Here is a 21152-nt window from a genome sequence, read left to right on the forward strand (position 1 = left end):
TGCTCCCAGCCACAGTGAGGTGAGCAGCACACTCTGTCACATACTTTACGCCATGCTGTACTGCTTTGCCCCAGGCCTAAGCAATAGGACCAGTGGATCTTCAACCGAACCGTCTAAAATGTAAGCCAATATAAGCTTTTCAACTTCGTTAGCTGACTGTCTCAAAATATTTTGGCTGTAATAATAGAAAGCTAACATACCATCTTACAAATGTCTAATTCCCCGGGCCTAGATAAAAACCTCTTGAGTATAATTTCTGTGAGGCTTTTATCTATTTTTATAATTATTTTCATCAAGTGCTTTTGATTATCTTGATTATCTTGGCTCTACAAATAAATAGGCTCTTATTCTTTAAATATTCCCATATCATCACACCAATTGACCACTGCATACAATTCTACATATTGAAATGTGCTCGTATCACTGAGCTTAAAATTCTACCTTAAAATTCTGCAAATGTAGTATGATCTACACTATTTGAGTCTTAATATATTTTAGAAAAAAGTAAACACTGCATATTGTTACATAATAACTTCCCCCCTTTAACACTTAGCGGCCATAAACAATCCTTTCTCCGTCGTGTCTACAGGTCAGAACTTTAAGAACAAACTAGATAGATCACTCCAGCTCTAGATTTGTTTGGTCACAGTCAACACACAGTAACATAAATGCTTTTCTTGAAACTGGGGTCACAGGACGGAGGAGGTTCTCAATCTGTGGGTCGCGACAATCAGAAACCACATTTTCTGATGGTCTTAGCAATGAAGACATTGTTCCTCTATAAAATTATACTTATGAAGTAGCAATGAAAATAATTTTATGGCTGGGGGGTCACTACAACATGAGGAACTGTATTAAAGGGTCGCAGCGTTAGGAAGGGTGAGAACCGTTGCCTTGGAGCAAGTGCGTAATCCTGAAAGCAGGACAGAAACCCTCGTGCTTTTGTGGCCTAGGCTAGAAAATGACTCGGAATATCCTTGCTTTTCTATTGGTTATGTAGCTCAGGCTTTCTCAAGGGCATGAGTAATCTACTGTGATGTGGGCATGAGGAGATAAGAATAATACGAGGGACCACGGAGGAGGTTGGTGATCATCTACATTTTCACCCTGAGTTACTTTTGTGTCACTGTGACCCCCCCCAAAAAAAAAAACCTAAAAACAATACAATGGGAAGACTTATTTATTTTGACTCATGGTTTCAGAGGGGTCATTGCACCATGACAAGAAGGCTGTGATGAACGGGGCAGCTCACATCACAGTGACCAGGGTGCAGGGTGAAGACGTCAGTGCATGGTCAATTGGCTCTGTGTTTCTCGGCCTAAAGTGAGGCAATCTGGTGGAGCATCCTCCTAATTAGTCTTAATAATAAAAACCCAGAGTCAGATAATGGCGTAAAAGCCAAAAGACCAGAGGAGGAAAGGACCAGCCACAGTCAATTATCACCTCTCCAAGTCCTCAGACTGAAAGGAGCCGAGTTCCTCTCTATTGGGTGCCTTATCACTTTCTATCTGTACAGACCTCCAGATCTTGATGATTAACTAGTGGCTAGCTCCACCCTCTGATCTCCAGGCAAGCTTTATTTATCAGAACACAAACAAAATATCACAGCAATCTTGGGTATGTTGGTCCTGGGCTTCTTACTGTCTTTTGTTTAAGGACTTTCTGACAACATATTTTGATGACTTTCATCTCCTTTACAGAGACCGAGGCTTGCTTACTCTGCTAGCTCTTTTGGACTCCAACTGCTGAGGCACAGTAGTATCTTGTCAATTCAGGAATATACCCTCTCCCTCTCTCCCTCTCAATAATAATCAGATTGAGAACACTCAGATTGGCACCCACAATGCACCCCAAATATATTTTTATTTCCTGTCTTCAGTTTCTCCTTGATCTAGAAGACGAAAGCCTCTTACTCAATAGGAAGCACACTCTGGCATGGGTCAAGACCTTGCTTCATAGGACCTTGTCTGACATTCTCATCACATCTTGGACCATATGACCTTTCAGTTCTTCAACCAGAGCTTCAGCATCAATGTCTGTGGCCATGAGCATCTTTTAAAAGGCTTGAAGTTTGTATTCACTATCCACTTCATGAGTTTCTGACAGCCAGGGGCTGGGAAGGAGAGATTCAGCTTCATCTTGACCAGCTGGCTGACTAGGAGGCACCACAGAAAGGAGTTCCTCCATAGTTCTTAATCCAATCATGGTGACAATCAGGATTAACCACTGCTCTTATTTTGTAGCAGCTTGATCAAAATTTTGAAAAAGAGGATAAGCAAAACTGGGTTATACTGAGGATTACCATTTATTATAATATGCTGAATATTGTAAGAGGAAAAGTATCATTTGAATATGAATGTGACATGTTTCCTAGGTACACTGACATCTTAGAGCATTAAGTAGTCTGTCCTTGTCTTGTTTGGTAATAAAGTAATGTCAGTCACAATACATTCAATTCTTTTTAGCCATACTTTTATAAAATTAAGCAGTTCTTACCACTGTCATAGTCAATATTTTATTGCTGTGAAGAGACACCATGACCACGGCACCTCTTAAAAAAAAACATTTAACTGGAGCTGGCTTATAGTTTCAGAGGTTTAGTCCATTATCATTATGATGGGAAGCATAGTGGCACGCAGACAGACAGTGCTAGAGTGGTACCCGAGAGATTTGTATCTGGATCTATAGACAGCAGGAACAGAGAGATACTGGCCCTGGCTTGAGCATTTGAAACCCGGAAGCCCACCCCCCAGTGATACACTTCCTCCAACGAGGCCACATCTACTCCAACAAGGCCATACCTCCTAATCCTTTGAAATAATGTCACTGTGTAATCATTCTCTTTATATGAGCCTAAGAGGGCCATTCTTATTCAAACCACCATAACCACCATATAATTATCACCGTGATCCAGATGAAAAATGACACCTTATTCTTTATCCATTTTATTCCTTTATTTCTCTTGTCCGAGCAAGAGGAAATGCTTGTCTTCGGCATTAACTTAGCATGTGAGAAATCTTTACAAACGAGAAAACTGCACGATACCAGTGGTCAACCCTAGAAACGAAGAAGTGTTGAGCTCTGATAGAAGTGTGAAGATTAAAACAACTCAAAGAAAGTATCACAGTTTGAAGGTTAAAAAAAAAGATGGCTATAAAAGTGGAAGGGCTGTGCCGCGAGGACAGATGTTCACTCTTTCCTTTCTGTCAGAAACCATGGCTGTGGTGACATGGCAATAGTCCTCTTCCTGAGAGACTAGAGCATTGCCGTGGTTTCTATGAAAGTGAAGAGATGAATGGGGGCCAGGGAGAGAGCGTAGCCACTAAGAGCACATATCCAGAGGACCGGAATTCAGTTCACAGCACCCGTGTCTGTTGGGGAGGCTGACCAATCCCTTGTCTGAGGGGCGTGGCTGCTCCAGGGGCAAAGCATACCTTTAAAAGAACCGGGTTTTGGTAAGCTCCTGCCTTTTTCTGTTTGGTTCCCTGCTTTTCACTGGAACCTTGGCTATGTAAGTGTGCCCCACTTCCTTCCTTTATTAAAGCTGATTAATTCGGGAAAGGCTGGTTTTGGTTATTTTCCATTGCCGCCCGACCGCCACGCTTCACATGTCAGGTAGCTCAAATGTCCCCGTAACTCTGGATCCATGGGATCTGACACCTTCTTCCGGCTTCCTAACACTTTTGTGGTATACATTCCTAGATACACACACGCACAATACACATAGGAAAATAAATAAATAAAAATAAATCTGAGGGCAGAGAAGAAGCCGGACACGGCAGTGCACTCAGGAGGCAGAGGCAGGCTGAACTCTGTGAGTTTGATGCCAGCCTGGTCTACATAGAGATCTTGTCTCAGCAGAGAGAAAGAGTCTTATCCATGCCAAGGTTTGTGCTTAACAATACTAAAAGAAATGTACAAACCACTTACTTTCCCAGACGTAAATATCTTGCCTGTTTGCCTTTAAAAAACTAAAGTCATTTTCACTTAAAAGCTCGTTATTCATATTTTATATACCTACAAACATGAGTCAAATATATAATGTTACATCCTATAAGCATTTTTCAACTTTCCTGAGTATTAATGAAACATAGAACTTTTTATATTGTTAGACTCTAGCAGTGATACAATAGTTACTAAATAGCCATGAAATAAATGGCATGGCTACATAATTTTACTTACAGTATTAAAAATAAGGTCAGTAAAGATAATGTTAAAAGGGACAAATTTGGAAGTAAATAAAAACAAAAACAATATCTCATATAGAATAGCTACAGAGAGTGTGTGTGTGTGTGTGTGTGTGTGTGTGTGTGCGTGCATGTGTGCGTGTGTGAGTATGTGTGTGTGAAAATGAGTCAAAGGTGAGAGATACTAGCAAAATGTGGAGAATGCTCAGGGCAAACACAGAATTTTTACAATTTGAAAATTAATGCGAAAATCAGGTACCTCACCCTGGAGAAATTTCTCAAATGACTCGTCTTTCAGAATCTCTCTCCTCACAATACAGGCTCAGCACAGAAATGTAGTGGCATTTCATTTGTATTTTAATGAATAAGGTTGCCTGAGGATCAGAAAAGTAGAACAGCCACACTGGCCAGCCTTACAGACCAGGCAGCAACAACACACACCTTTAACTCCAATAGCCACACTCGCTTGCCATAGAAACCAGGCGGTAGTGGTGCATGCCCTTAACCCCGGAACTAGAGAGAATTATAAAATAGGAGGAGACAGCTCTCGGGCTCAGTCTCATTCTGAGATTCCTGAAGGCAGGATCACCATTTCAGACTGAGAATGTGGTAAGAGCCAGTGACTGGCTGTTTTACTTTGCTGGTCTTCAGGTTGAACCTCAATTTCTGTCTCTGTGCTTTTATTAATTGTGCTACACAGGAGTCGTATAACAAGCAACACGGTGGTTTCGCAAGTCCCGGTTTTTTCAAAAACCGCATTTCCAGCAAGCACAAAACCCAGTTCCCAGCAAGCCTAAAAAACCACATTCCTAGCAGCACAAAGTTCTTAACCTTCCATTTTACTTTGCATTTCATTAGCTTCTTGGTGTTTTCTCAAGAATAATGAGTTTTAGTTACTAGCAAGTGTGAGAGTCCACCTGATGAACTGAGAGGTGGAAATCTGTACAACAAGCGCAGAAGGGACCTGTCCATAGGCGGAGTGAACAATGAAGCTTTCGGATAAAATCGGAATCTGCCATCCATCATCCACTCGGAAACGGTGACGCGTCCTTTCTGGTTCCAGTCGCTGTCACCAATCCAGCTTAATTGATGTCTAGCCTCTCCTGTCCATCTGTCCTGTCCTTGCCCCAGCTGAGGCTGTCTTCAACGGTCCCTCCCGGACAGCTGCAGTCCTGCCTTTTATCATCTGCCCAGGGTCAGAAATTTGTTCCCCTTCCCCAGACATTGCCTACAGCATTGCTACAGAATTCTCGGATTCATTTCTTTATGGCATTTTTTTTCTCTATTTCTCAGAATTCGACCTCAATTTTTTTTTCCTCCAGAATGATCTTTTTTTGATGCCGATATTTGATGCTATTAGTCTCCTGCTAAGAGGTCTTAAATGACTCCCCGTTGCCCCAAAACTAAAATAGCAATTGCCGAAGCCCACTGCAGCAGAACGGGGCAAAAGGGACAGTGAAATAAATCAGATCAGACAGGGAGGGCTGCAGCGCAATCACAGCAGACGCCATGAAAGGCAGGCAGAGTACTCAAAACCAGCTCTTCAGAGAGGCCAGAAGTTCTGTTTGGGTCATAATAAATTCTCTCCATTCATTCATTCATTCATTCTTTCTTTCTTTCTTTCTTTTTCTTTTCTTCCTTTCTTTCTCTCTCAATAACTTTTCTTTTTTCATTCATTTGTACTTTCTCTATTTCCTTCTTTCTTTCTTTTGAGAATTTCACAGACTCAGTAGATTACATAGACATATGTGCATATATACACATATATGTATATACATATAACAGTAATAAAGAGGAGATAATAAATTTGGGTGAGGTAGGGGAAAAGTTCTGATTTTTGGCGTGGAATTTTCTAACTTCACACTTGATCTTAGCCAAAAGGGGAAGGGAATAAAATTTCATATTTTAAACGTTGATAATTAGTTCGATGTTTTAAGCACAGTATGAGCCAAAACACTCCTGGAAGCCAGGACATAATCAGTTGGTGGGCTAAAACCTGATAGAATTAAATTCAAATTACTAAGCATGGCAGAAAAAGACTCCGAATGGTTTATTTCCTGCCCACCTTTCCGACCGTCTCTCATGCCATTCCTTTCCCATCAAAAACCATGGGCCTTTAGAGTCTGAATTGTTTTCATTTCAAGGGGTGGCATTGCTTGATTTTGTGTTTTACTCCTGTCCTTAGGCAGACGTTGCATATTCACCAAACACCTCAGCCAGTTCCTCCGTAATAAATTAGCACGTGGAAGTGGCACCTTACCCCCCCCCCCCCGGAAGCCATGTGCACCTTTCCTTCTCCCTCCTCTCCCTGGGATAACTGTCCAGTGGAACTTGAAAGCATTTTCCCAGAGGAAGAGAAAAGGAAAAGCAAGCACATGTGGAGAGATGCTATGTCCACTCACGATCGTATACGTATACAAGTCTGGAACATCAATGTTACATCTGAAGTTGAACTGAGCGTCTAGGAAAAACTACATTGATATTAAGAAGGTGGAAATAAGACGTTGGAAGAGAAAAGTGAGTGCCTATTGGCACTCACTAAAACCGATGGCGGAGTTGGGAGGAAAACTGGAAGCCTGTGGTCTCTTCTCATCTCGTGGAAGATGAAGAGAACCCTTCAAAGGAGGGACGGTGACCACGACTAAATACTAACAAATATGCTTCCCATTGTGCGGTCACATCAGACAAGACCAGTCTCTACGGGGGTGATGTTTGGAGACTCAAATATGATGAGAAAGGGGAAGCTGAGAAAGTAAACAGCAGAGGCCATAAATACATCACGGGAGGCCCCATTGGCATTTGGAGAAAGTTAATCCATGGTGGTTTGGAGAATCCCAAGAAATTACATATGATTTAGAACTCCTATAGCCTTCTCCCCACTACAACACGGTAGAGCATCACACTCATTCTGATTACCAAAAATAATTTTATATACATTTCAAATGTGCCGCAGGCCATGACATGCAGGCCGTGACATGCACCGTTAGCACAGTGCAATGGCCTCCTCAAATGCCACCACTATTTCCCTAGTAAAATTCCATGCCAGAGGCGAGGGGATGGAAACACAGCTTAGAGATAATTACACTTGCTTCAAAAACAAGAGGGAGGACCAGGATTCAGATCTATAGCACATACATAGCGGAATGGCTATGGCAGTCCACCTGTAATGCTGACATCTGAGAGTGGTGGCAAGGAGCCCCCGGAGCAGCTGGATAGCCACATTGGTGAGCTCCAGCCCTGACTGACAGACCTTGCCTCAAAAAAAATAAAAACTGGGGAGAAATGGGGAAAAAATTCCCAACATCGACTCAGTCCTCCACATCCATTGTAGTGATTTGGAGGAGAAATGTCGCCCATAGGTTCACGCTTTGAATACATGGTCCCAAGCTTGTGGTGTTGTTCCGGGAGATAATGAAGCTTTCAGGAAACAGCCTTTGCTGTGGAAGTATATCCTGGGGCAGGCTTTGGGGTTTTCCAGTCACACCCCACTGCCTGTACCTTCTCCCTGCTTGTGATGTGTGAATAAAAATGTGATCTGCCAGCCTTGGGCTCCGGGGCTCCGGCAGTGATGCTTCCCCTGACATGATGGGTTCTATCTCTCTGGGGCTATAAAGCAAAATAACACTTTCTTCCCTGACTTGATTTTTGTCTGAGAATTATATAATAACAATAGGAAAGTAATGACTCCAGGAATTAGTATCAAGAATAGGGTGTGCTATGAAAAACTTGTTCAATGTCTTCTATGTCTTCAGACGTCTTAGTGGGGGACTTTAGAAATTGGCAGAGCAAAGTAGTTCATGTTAGAAGCAGAGCCGTTCTTGCGAACATGGAAGATAAAAATGCTGAGAAAAATGTGGATAATTGATGAAGTTACAGAGGGGAACAAGGATGCTATCGTAAAAAGGGGGGGGGGACTCATGATATCTTGGCAAAGAATCCGGCTATATACTGTCCATATTCTGAGAACTTACTTGAGGCTGAATTCAAAGGCAACGGTGAAATGAATTTCCAGGCAGCATAACACTGAGTCTGCACAGTTGTTATTACTGACTACACATTCGCGGGTCTACAGAGAAAAGGAGCAATAGATAGTGGAGGGGAAAAAACTGTGAAGGTTGGAAGGGAAAAAAGAGCCTTGTGAAGTTTAAGATCGCAGTCAAGTCACGTGCTGGAAAACAGACTTCAGTTGTCAAGCAGGATAGAATCCTTAAAGAGAAGCCTCTGGCTCTGCAGTGGAACTGTGAGAACACTTTCCTGAGGGCAAGGCCACACCTCCAACCTGTGAAAAGAGAAGCCTGGGAGGTTTCCTGCTGCAAAGCTTCCCCTGGCTATTAGGCTATTAACATTAACGTGCCTTCTCCTCTGTTAATAGCTTAGTTTTCTGCTGCTGGGTTTAACACCACCACCCAAAGTGAAGTGGGGAAGAAAGGATTTGTGTCATCTTATGTTGTCAAGGGAAGTCAATCAAGAAACTCAAGACAGAAGCTTAAAGCAAAAACAGTGGAGGAATGCTGCTTACTGGCTGGCTTCTAGTCTCTCATCCTCCTACCTTTCTTAAAGAGGCCAGGCCAACCTAACTAGGGATGCTACTACTCTCAGTGACTTGGGCCCTTCTGAATCGATCAGCCATAAAGAAAGTGCTCCACAGACACCTCCAGGGGCTAATCTGATAGAGGCACCCTCCCCCAATAATCTGGGCTGTGTCAAGTTGACATGCTAGCCAACTAAAAGATCAACTGTAACTCTCTCTGCCTGGAACCATAAACCAAAATAAACCCTGCATCCTTAACTTGTCTGTCTGTTTTGTTTTGTTTGAGACAGGGTATCACTACATGATTTTTCTGGAATCACAAACATAGAACAGGCTGGCCTTGAACTCAGAATTCAGAGATCTGCCTCACTCTGGCTCCCAAGCGTTGGGATTAAAAGTGTGGGTCACCATTTCTGGCCCTTAACTTACTTTTTATCTGATATTTACTACAGCTACAGAAAAACAAATAGTACCCACATGACACATATATACAAGCACCTGTACGTGCAAATGTGACTATGCACATGCAAACACACACACATACATACACACACACACACACACACACACACACACACACACCATGCACACATATACATGAAGAGAAGGAAAAGGCAAACAAAATTTCAGGGGCCAGGTGTATAGCTCAATGGTAGTGCACTTTGCCTAATATGTATAAGGTCTTGTGGTTATCATTTGCCCTGGGGATGGAGAGTGTTCAAACAGAGAAACTGAAAGAATAGTATATATGGGAATACCTGCTGTGGAATATTAACTTTAACTAGACAAAGATGTGTTACATTTGTTATGCTGCATTTGTTTAACTATGTAAAGATGTGTTGCTTTGCCTGCCTAAGGCACCTGATTGGTCTAATCAAAAGCTGAACGGCCAATAGTGAGGCAATAGAGTGATAGGCGGGGCTGGCAGGCAGAAAGAATAAGTAGGAGGAGCAACCTAGGCTCAAAAAAAGAAGAGAGAAGAGACAGAGAGGAGAGAGAGAGAGAGAGAGAGAAAGAGAGAGAGAGAGAGAAGTCCAGAGCCAGTCAGGCAATGGCCAGACAGACAGACACAAAGTAGGACATACAGAATGAAAGAAAGGTTAAAAAGTCCCAACGCAGAACACAGATGAAGAGAAACAGGTGAATTTAAGTTATAAGAGCTTGTGGGAGAAGCATAAGATAAGGCCAAGCATTTGTAATTAATAATAAATCTCCATGTCATAATCTGGGAGTTGGTTGGTGGCCCAAATGGAAGCCTGATACAAACAAATACCTGCTAAGCACTCAAAGATTCAGACATTGCCAGATTCGCCTCACATTACTCAGGCTTGTCTTTATTTATCTTTAACATCTGAAAAGAAATTGTCAATATCATTTAAAAGCCACAAATCCATCCACTTAAATCCCCACATGATCAGATCATTACCATATCTTTGAACACAAAAAGCAAATACCTTTTATACCATTTTAAAATGCAACCAGTTTTCAAATTTTGTCAACAATCAGTACTAGTTTCTTGCCAGAACCTAATAAAATTTACACAAGCAATTTTGCTAAATTTTTTTTCTTTTAACCTAGGCTATCTTCATTATTATTATTATTATTATTATTATTATTATATCAACTGTGGTTTTCTGTGATGTTCTCCATCTGTTATAAGTAGAAGGTTCCTTGATAAAGGGTGAGAATCACACTTAATTGTGGATATAAGGATAAATATTTAGAATGTAGCTAGAGATAATTCTGGTTTAGAAAATTAGTGGTTATAGTTTCTCCTCCAAAACCTATGACTGCACAAGTCTCCTATGTTTCCAGAATGACTTTCTTTTTGTTGAGTTGGCTGTAGGTCCTATAGTGTCACACTGGTCATTATGGTCTATAGGTTCCACACTTGGTTAGGACTATTGGTCCCGTCCCTCCTTAGGAAGCTTGAGATGGAAAGATTGCAAGAGGCAGAGAAACAGTGAGATTGTGACTCCTAGAAATGTTATAGAAGGTATACCCATAAACACTCATCAACATGGTTGTCTAAAAATGACCTCAACATGGACAACACCTATAGACATGCTAACATGGAGCAGGGAAAGCTCATGATACCCCAATCCTAGACAAAGATAACAGGCAATTAAGGAGTTCTGAAATAGTCTTTCCCAGGGAGGAGGACACCAACTGGTTATTGATTACCAAGCAGTCAGTCCTAAAAACGTGTACATAGAAGTAACATTATACAGACTAAGAAAGTTGTATTTATACACACACACACACACACACACACATACAAAATCACCACCAACAACAACAATTAAAGATAAAAAGGCCATGAATTTTAATGAGAATAGGGGAAGGGTTGAAGAAAGGGAGGGGAAGGAAATGATACAATTATAATCTCAAAAAATTTTTTAATTAAAAATATTATCTGGATGATGATGGTGCATGCCTTTGATGCCAACACTTGGGAGGTAGAGACAGGTAGATCTCTGTGAGTTTGAGACCAGCCTGATCTACAGAGTGAGTTTCAAGACAGCCAGGCTGCACAGAGAAATTCTGTCTTTAAAAACCAAAAACTAAAAGCCAAAAACCAAAACTACAACAACAACAACAAAAATTATGGCTGAAGAGATTGCTCAGCAGCTAAGAGCACTGGCTGCTCTTCCAGAGGACCCAGGTTCAATTCCAGCACCCACATGGCATCTCACAACTGTCTGTAATTCCAGCTCCAGGGGATCTGCACATACATGCATGCAGGCAAAATACAAATGTACAAAAATAAAGAGGAATAAATCATTTTAATTAAAAATAAAATACAACATAGTCTTTTATTAATATACCATGCCAACTGTCCTCATAGACTACTCTACATTCTGAGTGTGTTTGAGTGAATTTAATTAAATCCTTTTGGTAATATTAAAATGTTATTCTATTTTTTATATTTTAGAAAGATATATTTGAATAGAAGTCTTAATGGGGCTCAGGATATCCGTATTAGAAAAAAAAAAGTATCCTAGATAATACCAAAGTACATAATGAAAGTTACTCTATTATTAGTGGTATTGTGCTTGACTGCATGAGTTGAATTGTCCATTAGACATTGGTGATTATGCAAAATGAGTGTTTATATTGTTAAAGGCTTAACTTAATCATTGATTTAGATTGAGTTGTTTCTTGTTATCTAACATTTGAGGGAAATTTCCTTATTTTGAATCATTTTTGAAAAGATGATAGCATCTATTTCTGAAGCCTACATAAGATTTGACTCATGTGGAAATGTTTAATAGTATTTTGCTAGATGAATAAATAGATAAACGGCCTTATCTTCATTAATAACTACAAAATATAGCTGGGTTTTGGTGCAGAAGTTTAGAGTATTGGTTACAGACTAAGCTAAAGGAAAAACTATTGAGCATTTGTTACTTACTGGATTTCTTTCACTCCCATCATAGAAGCTGTCTCTGGTAATTAGAGAATCTGAATGTGTTGGAAAAATGGGTATCTCCCAAAACTGTGTATGTGGGTTAAAGGAAGGTTAAAAAAAATCAAGCAGTACAGACCCCAGAGTAGAAACTGACTTTGGCAATGATAAAGAGAGACTATCTCATGGCGTTAGATAGAGGTATATAATTTGTTTGCCTTTTGTTACCTGACATTTTGGAGAAATGTCCATAAGTTCAAGGGTTTTGAAAGGACAATGCCATCCACTATTGATGCCCAACTGGGATAGGAATTCTTTCTTCACCTGGTCATTACTTGGACATTCATGATGAGGACTGTAACTGAATGTTTCTTTCCCGCCCACCAGTTCCCAAAGAACCACTCGTAGGCTTAATATTAATTATAAACTGTTTGGCCCATTAGCTCAGGCTTATTATTAACTAGCTCTTATAACTAAACCAACCCATTTCTATTATTCTATATTTACCACTAAGTTCGCAGCTTATTACCACACATCTTGCTTCCCCAGCGGTTGCTGGCTTCTCCCTGACTCCACCTTCTTTCTCTCTGTCTCTCTTCTTAGATTTCCCACCTGATTCTATTCTGCCCAGCTATTGGCCAAATCAGCTTTTTATTAACCAATGGCAATAAAACATACTCACAGCATACAGAGGGGCATCTCACATCAGAGGATTTTGGATGGGAGAAAAATGTAAAAATGTAGAATTAGCAGCCAGGCAGAGGTAACACACACACCTTTAATCCCAGCATGGGAAAGCAGAGGCAAAGGGATTTCTTAGTTCAAGGCCAGCCTGGTCTACAGAGTTCCAGGACAGCCAGGGCTAAACAGAGAAACCCTGTCTTTAAAAACAAAACAAAATAAAAAAAAAAAAAAGCAGAATAGCTCGTTTTGCTCCTGGTAGCCATAATGGAAGGGTCAGCAAGCCTCATCTGCAACAGTGGAAACAACAGTCTGTTTGCAAAGGACTGGGAGGTTAACTGTGGTTAATAGTTTCACTATGACAATTCCCTACTCTGTGTTCATCTTTGTTTAAAGCTCCTAGATACAAACAAACAAACAAAAACAAACATTTTACCTTGCTAGCACTCAGAGCTGTAATGATTCAACTAAAGGCTTAATTGGGGCTGGATAGTCTGCTTTTAAAAAGGCTCACACACTCAGATGGAGGCTTTCATGCCTCACTACATGAGCTTCTCTGTAAGGTTGCCCGAGTGTCTGCAGACACGCCAGCAAAACACTCCTAGGGACAGTGATTCACCAACATGATAGAGATCCAAGACTGAGGTCACAATGTTTTTTGTTTCTTCATCTTGGAAGCAACAGATCATTACATTTGCTGGACCTATCGGTCACGCAGAGCAACACAGAAACAAGACAAAGGCTTTGTGGAAAGGTGAAAGCTGGGAGGAAGGAACTCTGGGGGTGGGGGGACAGTTACAGTGGGTTTTTTACTGTCCTAGGAAACATCAGCAGTGGCACCAACAATGTCATTCCTCAGGGTTCTCACACACAGTGATCTGTTTGATATTATCTTCCTCACCTCTTTTTCTACTGACTATGGTGGCTAATTAGCAGCCTTCACACTAACTCTGAAGCCAGTCATAATCCTTTACATAAAGATGTTTGCCCATGAAAGTACAGTAAATAGAATTCAAAGTTGGTCCCTATAATTCTTACCTCTGGTGCATATCGCATATATAATCCTCTCCACTGGAGACTGGGAGGGACTGAGAAAGTCAAGGGTTCCATAATAAGGTATTATTACACAAACCAAAAGAACGAATTCTGACCAATGCAATTAATGCTCCAAACCCGCTGATTCTTAGTTATTAAAAAAAAAGTTTCTCTGGGCGGTGGTGGTGCACACCTTTAATCCCAGCACTCCAGAGACAGAGGCAGGTGGATCTCTGTGAGTCTGAGGCCAGCCTGATCTACGAGAGTTAGTTCCAGGACAAGCTCCAAGAAGTACAGAGAAACCCTGTCTCAAAAAAACAAAAACAAAAACAAAAAACAAGAACAAACAAAAAATGCTTTTGGGGTAGAGGGTGCGTTCAGCGATAGAGCACTTGACCAGCATTTATGAAACTCTGGGTCCTATCCTGAGAATCGGGGGTGTTGGGGAGAAGAGTTAAAATATTTTGAATGGTTGGAGTGTAAAATGGTTTTGAGCACAAAATAGTATGGTGGACTTTCACAAATTAAAGCTAGAATAGCCATATAATCCAGAAATCCTACTCCTGAGTATTTATACCAAAGAAGTGAGATCAGACACTCATAATTATTTATAACAGCAGCCTAAATGTAGATGAAACCTAATGATTATTAATGGGTAAAACGATACGTCAAGCATGATACATCCATATCCATATTCATATGCAGGAGGAAATTCTGACACGTGCCATTATATGGATACAGTCTGGAGACAGTAGGCTAAGGGAAATCAACTGTTCACAAAAGGATAGATACTATGTAAATCTATTTATGAAGTACTCAGTAGTGTAACTCCCAGAAACAAGAGTCATGGCTGCTCAGGACTGGAGGGAACAGGGAACAGAATTCTGCTCAATATACTGAGTTTCTACCTTGCAAGGTGAGCAGCTCCTGTGAACAGACGCTGGCAATGGATGTACCAAAAACTACTGCACCACTGCCCCTGAACTGTACACTTAAAAGCGGCTCCAAATGACTGGGGTGAGGTTGTAACTCAGTGCTATCATGCTTGTCTAGCATGCAAGAAGCTCTGACTCACACCTCTAGTGACACCAAAAAATAAGTTTAACTGATAAATTTCAGTATACATTTTAACAATGACTGATGAAAAGGGGGAAAAAGGGAAATTATCTCAAATGCACTTGAATTTGAGGGAAAGCTCTTAAAATAGAGACTGGATCCATCCTTCCTAGAGATTTTCCTACTGGTCTGGAAAGACAGACATTGTGTTGTTAGTTGCCTAATGGAGGAGGAGACCATACAAGAAAGACTTGGGAACAGCTGGCTAATAGCCAGCAAGAAAATAGGACCACAGTCCTACATGAAACAAAATAGCAACAACAGTACACTTGGAACCAACCTTCAGAAAGAATGTACCTGCCAGCATCCCAATCTCAGCCCCTTATGATGCTGAGCGGAGGATGCTGCTGATGTACCACACTCTTGGGTGCTGCTGATGTATCACGAACTCTTGGATGCTGCTGATGTATCATGTATCATGTACTCCCAGCACAGGGAAACTGTGGGTTTAAATTTTGTGGGTTTTTTTTTTTTTTTTTGTTTTGTTTTTTTTTTTTTTTTTTTTTTTTTGTTTTTCGAGAGAGTTTCTCTGTGGCTTTGGAGTCTGTCCTGGAGCTAGCTCTTGTAGACCAGGCTGGCCTCGAACTCACAGAGATCCGTCTGCCTCTGCCTCCCGAGTGCTGGGATTAAAGCCGTGCGCCACCACCGCCCGGCATTTTGTTTGGTTTTAAGCCTTCATCTCTGTGGTCATGTTTCACATGTCAGCTGAAAACGAAGGCAGTATCATTGTCTGTTATTTGCGATCAAGAACCCCAACTAGTTCATGTACATATTGGGCAAAGAATCCCAAGAAATACCACCAGATTCTATGCAAGCAGACATCTATCCTACTAATTATAGAAAGTAGAAGTGATGCCAGACAGGTGACATTTAGAGAAACGAAAAACAGATGTCGACACATGTGCACATGCATTCATGCTCGCTCACACATGCATATTAGAATTTAATTTATATCTATTTTCCCAGGTCTTTTAAACACTTTTTTTGTTGTTGCTTTTAATTTTTGTAGCACTGGAGATTGAGCCCTGATCCTGACATAGTTTAAGCGAGTGTTAAACTGCTAAGCTATCCCTTCAGTCTACAGGACAGCTTCTTTGCTGTAGTTTTGAGATAGGTGGTGTCTTCCTGTGTTACAGTCCGTGCCACCCTTGAAGTCATGATCTTCCTGCCTCAGCCTCCCAAGCGCTAGAGTTTCAGGCTTACTTTACTACCTTTCCCAGCTGAAGTGACAGCCCAGAGGTCTCAAAGAGTCGTGAACAATTTCTAATCATAAGTCACCATCATTCCTTAACAGGGTCTTCCAAATCCTCGACTATTCATTTGGCACGATAGAAATAAATGTACATTTACAAGAATCTTTGGGTCATTTAGCCCACTCGAAGCGTGTGGCTGTAACACAAAAGGAACAACCCACTAGGCCATTTCTAGTGTCCCAAGAGTCTATCAGAATGGAGAAAAGAGAAAAGAAAGAGGAGGAGGAGGAGGAGGACACACAACCATCATCATCCATTGGCTTTCCAGTGTATCTTCAGCCACCATCCATGCCAGACTTCCAGACAGGAAAAAGCAACTCCCATTGAAGTGTACAAACATCAGGGGATATCACTGCACTAATGACTTTTCAGCCTTTGAGAATTTTGTTTTAAAATGACATGGGTCATACTTTAAGCCCTTTTAACAAACATCATAGTCTCAATTTATGCCAGTGATTAGCTAATTTCACTAATAGCAAGCAGGAGTCACAGTATGAATGACTATCAAGGAGCAAAGTGCTCCATAAATAAAGCGTCTACATTTTATCCAGAGCTGTCTACACACACACACACACACACACACACACACACACACACACACACACACACACGGCATGCGCGCATGCGGAATCATTCCCAGCATTGTGACAAAAGTGTCACCTACTTTGTACAGAAGACTTCTAGCAATCCAGTTACTAAACTTTGGATCCTGTGACAACCTCCCAACTGTTGTGTGTTCCGACCTGACTGTTCTTTTCATGCTTTTACGAGCGTATGCCACACCATGCTCCCCTCCCATGTTCGTGCATAGCCCATCTCTACTCCAGTGATTAGTTCACATATCATTGCCTTCCCCAAGGCTTCCTGTAGCGGCTACTCCTATGCGCTCTCAATTGCTTCTCAGTCTGTGTTCCTGTGGGAAGCTCAATGTCAAATGTGTTCATTTCCCATCATACACACACACACACACCCCACACACAGAATCTTTGATATTGATTGGAGGCTCTGTGGTGCAGTGAGTGCTGCTTTGGACTCCTGCAGTCTAAGCTTACTGATGGCAGGGTACTTTATTTTATTCATTCTGCAACTAGAATGAATGAATTCAGGAACATAGGATTAATGACTGACAATAGGTCAATCACAGTGACTCTATGGGCCGACCTCAGATCCACCAAACTGTTGCATTCTCTCTATACTTGGGGTGGCACTGGTATGTCTGGGAGATATTTTACAGCACATTTTACACTCCAGTCTCTCTGAAGCAGTTTCAGCCATTTTCTTTGAGAGTTTATCCCAGTCACAGAGGTACCTCCAGGTACAGGGGACCAATCTTTACAGTCCAACAGAGCCACAAGCTTCTCTCTTATCTTGATGGGTCTAGACAAGAAATTCTATTCTCCATGAAAACTTGCTCTCACCGTTAACAACCAAGGGCAGCTTAGATGAAGCCCTTCTGCTTGGTTTTCTCTTCTCCGTCTTAACTAAAGATAACAACCCATGTTACTATGGATCAGCATTTTTTGCAAGACAAGGCAAACATTTAGAAAATGTTATTTTAATTGAAATCTAATAGCACGCATATGTACTTCCCATAGGTTCCTAGTCATCTCACATGCTAGTCGCAACCACATTAACGGCCCTGAACTCTTATTAAATAGAAATTGGGGGAGGGCCACTTCAAGCTAGGAAGGAAAGAGTTTTGAAAGCTACTTCTCCTTCCCCACCCCCAGCCCCAGACACAAAGGTGCTCTGAGGCAAGGAAGCAGAGTTGTTCTGTGTTTGAGTAAGGGGAAGAAAGGGAGCGAACAGAAGAATACGAAAACCTGAATCTTTTCTTTCTCATATGTACCGCTTCCTTGATCTTGAAGATGACAGAACTAGTATTATTCACACCTACCAAAACTGAGACCCAGTAAATACCCTTAAAGAAGATGCTATGTGTGTTATCACTGTACCTTTTTTTAAAACCTTACCCTGGGGAATTTAGAAGCTTTCCCTGGGGTTTAATTAGAAGAACAATTGAGCAGGACACAGCAACTTTAACCCCAGCACTTGGGAGGCAGAAGCAGGAAGATCTCTTCGAGTTCAAGACCAGACTGGTCTACATAGTAAGTTCCAGTACAACCAGAGCTACAGAGTGAGACCCTGTCTCAAAAACAAACAAACAGACAGACAGACAAAGTCAAAAAACAATTGATGGGCCCCTCAACTAAATAAATACTGGTTTCTCCAAACAGGGCTCACACACTTAAATTTTCTTTCTAGAAATTAGCTCCAAAATTTCTGTTAGCTTTTCTCCCAGAGCACATAAGTACTTTCATATAAATTTTCCTTCCCAGTGGCTGTCTCAATACGCTGAAAGTCACTTGACTTCCAGGTTTGGGGGAACCAGTGCCATTGCTTCCTGGAAAGAGTAGTTACAGCTTGTAGTATGCCAAGGTTAGGTTTTTGGGATAAAGCCCGATATAGCAGAAAGTCTTCCCTGAAGAGTTAGAAGAACACTAACTACCATAGTGGAGTGCAAGGAACCATTGGGCTGAGGCCTGAGTCTCACTGGCTTTGCACAGAGGCAAAAGACTTTAGATGCCATGACCCAGAACTTGAGACGAGATTAAGTGTAGTCCAAAGCAAGTGCAGAGGTTCACTGTTGACTCAGGTCAACTCTTTGATTGGGACCCAATAGTTTACATTAGCTGACTGTAAACTTCTTTTTAGGTTCTAAACACATGCTCCTCTCTTAACATTTCATTTTCTATCTTGCATATAGGTCATTAGGAAATGGAAATAGTTGTATTTCTTCAACTTCTGATTAGGCCAATGACTCAGTAATTACAATATGAAATAATTGCTTTCTATATGTGCTAATAAAAATTTATGCTCATTTTAAGTTAACTATAGGTCTTCAGTGTATATATACACATTATATATACAGGATATATATATGACACACGCATATATACATAGCATATATGTGTACATGTGCACACATAGTATGTACATGTATATATATATATATGTATATATATGTATTCTAAAAAGACAGAGCAGGTGGCAATTGGAAGAGCTGCCTGACCTTATAAGTTATGAAGAAAAGCTAAATTCCATAAAGTTTGGACAAGTAAACAGACTAAGGTTTGAGGTTTCTGTTTAATTTTCTTTAATTGATAAATTTGGGGAATTGGACTTAATTCTGTTTTATTAATAAACTATTGTTTAGTTCTTGTATTATTTTCATATCCTGAAATAAGTGCTTGGGTCAGAAACGGCATACCTCCCTGATGGAGGACTCTCATTGGTTAATAAAGAAACAGCCTTGGCTTTTTGATAGGGCAGGATTTAGATAGGTGTAGTAGACAGAACAGAATGCTGGGAAGAGGGAAGTTAGGCAGTCGCCATGAAGCCAGCCACCAGGTCAGACATGCTGAATCTTTCCTGGTAAACCACCACCTTGTGGTGCTACACAGATTATTAGAAATGGGTTAAGCAATATATGAGAGTTAGCCAGTAAGAGGCTAGAGCTAATGGACCAAGCAGTGTTTAAATGAATACAGTTTGTGTGTTGTTATTTCGGGTTTTAAGCTAGCTGTACCGGAGCCAGGCAGGACGAAAAGCAGGCCTGCCCGCAGCTCATCACTACACCTCCCATCAAATCCCTCTTGCCCAAGGGAAAATTTGAGATACCAACATATATTCCAAGACTTTTAAGAGCTAATAAATAGACCAGAACATTCTTAGAAAACAAGGAAAAATCGTTTTTCTAGGGAGACTGAGGAGCTGACAAGGCTGTCCTCAATTCCTTTCTTTTATCATGAGGGCTGTGTTCCATTACAGAGGGATTTTCTATTTTAGTGTTAGGAAAATTCACGACCCAACACCATTATTACCATTGTTATGTGAAGGTCCGATGCTACGATCCTTGGCATATTTTATGAAGACACCATGGTGCATTTCATGTGTGGCACACTCGTTTTGTGTTTCAAAGGGAGTATTTTTATCCTATCTTAGATTCTATTGCAATTCCTAAAACTGAAATTCAGACTATATTCTATAAGGAAGGTGATTCCCTAAGCAGATTTTACTTAATTATTCTAATGTAGTCTACCAGAAGGGCAACATGCTGAGAATAAGAAAATAAGTCTTCATGGTTGTAAGCCTGGCACTGGGGCGGGGGTGGGGGGAGAGAGATGGACAGCCCTCCCCCCCTCCCCCGCAAGTCTGATCCATAATTGAAACTGTTTTCTGTTGTAGTGGGGGAATCTCAGTCTCAGACTGAAGACTCTAGAGGACCCCAAAACATTCAATGGTAGGGGTTATTATAGACCTAAAGTGTGGGTGGGTGGGTGCGAGAGAGTGTTTGGAAACGGTAAAGTTAAAACCCCTTTATGATAATTTCTTTTACAGCATGTGAATTTACGAAACGGGTTCAAATAAATCCTATTTATTATTGTTTGTTCAGTGCCCAGGGAAGTCACGACTTACTGGACAGGTATTCGATAAATATTGGTTGAATTAACGGCCTTCATCCACATTCCTTTTGAATTCTAGACGCAGCCGGGTCTTTACTCCATAGAAAGCAATGGAGCTGGAACCATAAATCCCTTAAAAGGTCAGGACCAGTTAACAAGGCTGAGCTAACCTCCTGGGCAGTGCCACACAGGCTGAAAGCCATGAAGGAAGAGGAATCAGAACAGGCTTAAGAGACAGAAAAAACAAAACAACAATAACAAGCACGTCTAAGAGGAAAGACATTTCTGCTGTGGGTGTTAGCAGGAAGCGACCGCAATTACCGTAGGTCATCATCCCCGTCAGTCAGTAGGCGATCACCTCGGTCACCGCCACCCGGGCCCTAGGGACGACTCACACCCCACTTTTTTTTTTCCAAAACGCTCTCCAGCAAGACTGCGCCGCCCGGGTTCCCCCGAGTTGCTCGGCAAGAGCAA

This window comes from Arvicola amphibius, chromosome 17 (assembly GCF_903992535.2).
Source record: "Arvicola amphibius chromosome 17, mArvAmp1.2, whole genome shotgun sequence".
In the NCBI taxonomy this organism is placed as follows: domain Eukaryota; kingdom Metazoa; phylum Chordata; class Mammalia; order Rodentia; family Cricetidae; genus Arvicola; species Arvicola amphibius.